The sequence below is a fragment of the Bison bison genome, unplaced genomic scaffold (assembly GCF_000754665.1).
Source record: "Bison bison bison isolate TAMUID 2011002044 unplaced genomic scaffold, Bison_UMD1.0 scf7180017864472, whole genome shotgun sequence".
Lineage (NCBI taxonomy): Eukaryota > Metazoa > Chordata > Mammalia > Artiodactyla > Bovidae > Bison > Bison bison.
In genome coordinates, this window is record NW_011495033.1 from 1,795,163 (window position 1) to 1,798,876 (window position 3,714).

A 3,714-nucleotide genomic window follows, 5' to 3' on the forward strand; every position below is an offset into this window, starting at 1 on the left:
CCTGCTTCCCGCCTCCCCCCCCCACCCCCCGCTAATGAAAGCCCTGGTTTTATTTAGGTAAATCTGGCCTTGGGATGCTGGGGAAAAGCTGATTCCTCCTAAACAACAGAGGTGGATTCTAATTAGCCTCAGCCAGGCAGAGCCTGGGGTTCCTTGGGTGACTGCTGCTGGTGCTGACAATTCGAGGACATGATCCAAGCCAGCGGGAGGGAAGGACTTCTCTGCACAGCGGGGGCAGGACTCTCTTCTTTTTTAGCCTGTTTGTGTGTTTGGATTTAACATCTAGAGCTGTCATTTTCCCACTGTTCTAAGGATGAAGCCAGGCCCAAGGAGAGCAGGGTCAGTAAAGAAGCTAGGTCCTCAGTAACATTGCTGAACCACTGCATCTTGGGATCTGTCCCATCTCCAGACTTCAGTTATATGAAATAAAAAATTCACTGTTTAAGTCAGTTTGAGTCAGGCCTTCTATGACGAGTAGCTGAAAACATCCTAATGGATGTGACAACCGAATATACATGAGGTGGTTATGGGATCTTAAATGCGAAAATAGGAAATAATTGCTAAGGGAGTAACTGTCAGATCAGAGAACAAAATACACAATCTCCAAAAAATTTACTGGGGACTGAAGGGCAACCTGGGCCAGGTGAACTGATGATGCTCATCTGGGGAAAGGGAGAATATAATTTTAACAGGTCAGGAGGGTTTTTTTAAAGAAAATCCTGCAGAGCCCTGAGTAGGGAAGGCTGAGTTGTATTGCTGCTGAACAGAAGGCATGGGAACCAGAAATGCCTAAAATCAGGCCAGATTCGAAGACCAGGAGAACACAGGGCCCATGGCCGAAAGCAAGATTTGGAGGCTGAGGTAAAGGCTGGCCAGCCTCCCCATCTCCTCACTTGACAAGCTGCTCTCAGACTCATGCCCGCCATCCTCTTTGCTCTCTCCACATTTTTTCCAGAAGGTTTGTGCCACTCTGATATCCAGAGACCTACTGGAGAGCCCACTGGCATGGCACTGGCACCTCCACCCCCGCACATCCAAGACTCTGCCCTACCCTGGATCCAGGCTCAGAGACTAGATCTCGTCTGTGCAGGCATTCAAGTCAGAAGCCACAGACTTGCCCTCAACCACAAAATCCAGTAAGCTCTCAGTTCTTCCCTCAACACCCACACCCACCCTTCCTGACCGTCCTGGCTGCTGCGCTTCTCCTTCTCACTAGAGCTCTCTCAGTTGTTTCCTAGCTGGTCTCCCAGCCTTCAGCCTCATCATTTCTAATCCATCAGCCGTTAATGGGATTTATTTCAGGTGCAAATATGAGCAGGACCCTCCTCTGATCACAACTCTTGCAGACAGACCTTCCTCTACTGTCTAGCCCCATGCAGATCCTACGACTCTAGGCAATCTGAATCCTCCGTGCCTCTGCTCACACTGCTCCCTCTGCCCGGAATGCCTCCCCACCGCCTTGTGGGTCAGGACACACACATATCTCCCGGACTCTGCTCAAGGACACTTTCCTGTGAAGCCTCTCCTCAGTCCCCTCCACCATACTCTGCAGAGTCCACAGACCTCCAACCTAATAAATAACCTACTCGGTTATACTTATTTGCTGACATGTCTATTTCCTTCCACTTGACCGTAAGGCAAATGAAGCCAGGGACCACGTCTACTTAGTCAAAGCACTGAATTCTGCAGCTGGAATACAGTGGGTGCTCAAGTGGCTGCATGCTGAATGAACAATAAATAATAATGGCAGCAGCTAATACTTTTTAAATGTCAGCTTGGTACCAGGACTTTACCAGGAAGTTTATATGACTTCTCATTTTTTTTCCTCCCAATCACTATTAAGAGATCTGTCTCATCATCCCCATTACTGAATGGAGGAGAATCCACTGAGTGGATGAGGGAAGTCACTTGTGGTTCAAACAGTAGTTTCTACCAGGGGGCTGATCTTGATGTCTAAATAACAGAGACTGTTGTTGCTTCAGAGACCAATAGTGAGATAAAAAAGTTAGAGGGAAAGAAATGTCAGCCCCAGAGATCAGATCTAGGGGAAGGCCAGCTAACTGATCAGGAGGCAGTGAGAACAAAGGACTACGTGGCATGGATTCCTCCTGCTCTCAACTGGAGTCAGGCCAAAAAGTACCATGAGACTGAACTACAGCTAACTGCAACGGCACACAGTTTATAACCTAAGTTACTTCAAACTAAGTAGGTTTTGATCATGTGCTTCATCTGGCTCTGTGTGCTGGACTATAGGAGGAGGGTGGGGAAAGCATAAGGATCAGGGACACGTCTTTGGGGGAAGAGTTTCAGCAACGTGAGGTGTAACTGCAAGGGGCTCCTCCAGACCCTCGCAGTGGTGGCAGTGACTGCTCTTGGCTGAAGAAGAGTCTTCTCACAGCCCCCACCTGAAGGTTCTGGTCTTCAGCTGGGATTTTACAGTGATGAGAGGGTACCATGGATTAAATGAAGGATCCACTTTCTAGATTACAGGTTAAACTTTTCCAGATGTGAGAGATGGCATCCTATGCCCAGCTCCCCCAGCATGGGCTTAATGTGAGAGCCAAGGGCACTGAGAGAAGGTGAACTGGTGCTGGGACTAGTGAAGACCCCTTCCTCGGTTTAACATCAGCTCCATCAGGTTCCTGTGCAACAGCACTGGAGATTCTTGGCTACAGTAAATTTTTATAGAGACGCTGTTCCTACTGGGAGTTATGGGGAGTGTCACAGTGTGATTTATCAGCAGGGCTTTTAACCTGCGCTAATGAGCACCCAGAGAGTGGAAGGGATGTCAGCTCCCGGCCCATCTGCTGTCCTGCACACATTAATGCCTTCCGGGAGGGTCCACTCGGGCCTTTCCTGACACTCTGGGAACTAAAACTCAGGCCACAGCCACTCCGTAATTGCTGCTCTTTAGGGGCTCGTGTGTGAGGGGGAAGGAAAGTCTTAATTGAACACAAACTGGGAGAGATCTGGGGAAGACAGAAACTTGGAGCCCTCAACTGTCCTCAGGGACCTGGATGAGAATAACCTCACTTCAGTAGCTTGGACGGGGCCGTTCTTCCCAAAGCCCTTCCCTGAGAAGTCTGCCAAAATGCTTGTTTGATAATTGGTCCGAGGAGGCACTGACCCTCCATGGTGTCCGGCCTTGGGGGAAACGGTGCTACGGCCAGATGCTGACTGGCAAAGGACCAAAACATCTCCCTGCTTTACAACAAGCCAGAAGCATCCGCACAGGAGGACGGGGCAGGAGACACGCAGGCAGTGTTCACTCCACCTACTTGGCAATGGACTGGCTCTCTGACTTGCTCTTCCTGATTTCTAGTACCTTCCCTAGACTCACGGGTGTCCACAAGTGGATATACTCTGGCAGCCACAGTAATAAGCGCTATGGGCGAGGAGGAAGAGAAGGCTCAAGAGGAACAGAACTCACGGTTCCCATCCTCAAAAAGCTTATTATCCAGTCAGTGAGACAAAATACATACATGAAGTTGCTGGAAAATAATTTTAATTATCCAAACCTGGGGGGAGGCAGGGGTACCAGAATGTCCACGTAGTTCAAATGACAGAAGCCCCCTGACTCCTTTCTGCCTCTCTTGAGGGGGTGGATGGTTGTACTGCTGTTACTGTGATTTACCACATTAAGTAGCAAATTTAGTGTGATTAGTATGCTTCTCTAGGGTACAAAAAAACTATTTGGATGGTGGGGACACCTGG

At 49.1% G+C, this 3,714-nt stretch overlaps 1 protein-coding gene across 1 annotated transcript in view; it reads right to left on the minus strand.

The window, feature by feature from the left end:
• VPS53 (vacuolar protein sorting 53 homolog (S. cerevisiae)) overlaps positions 1–3,714 on the minus strand; it is a 124,675-nt gene that overhangs the window by 18,606 nt on the left and 102,355 nt on the right. The gene's annotated exons all lie outside the window — the stretch shown is intronic.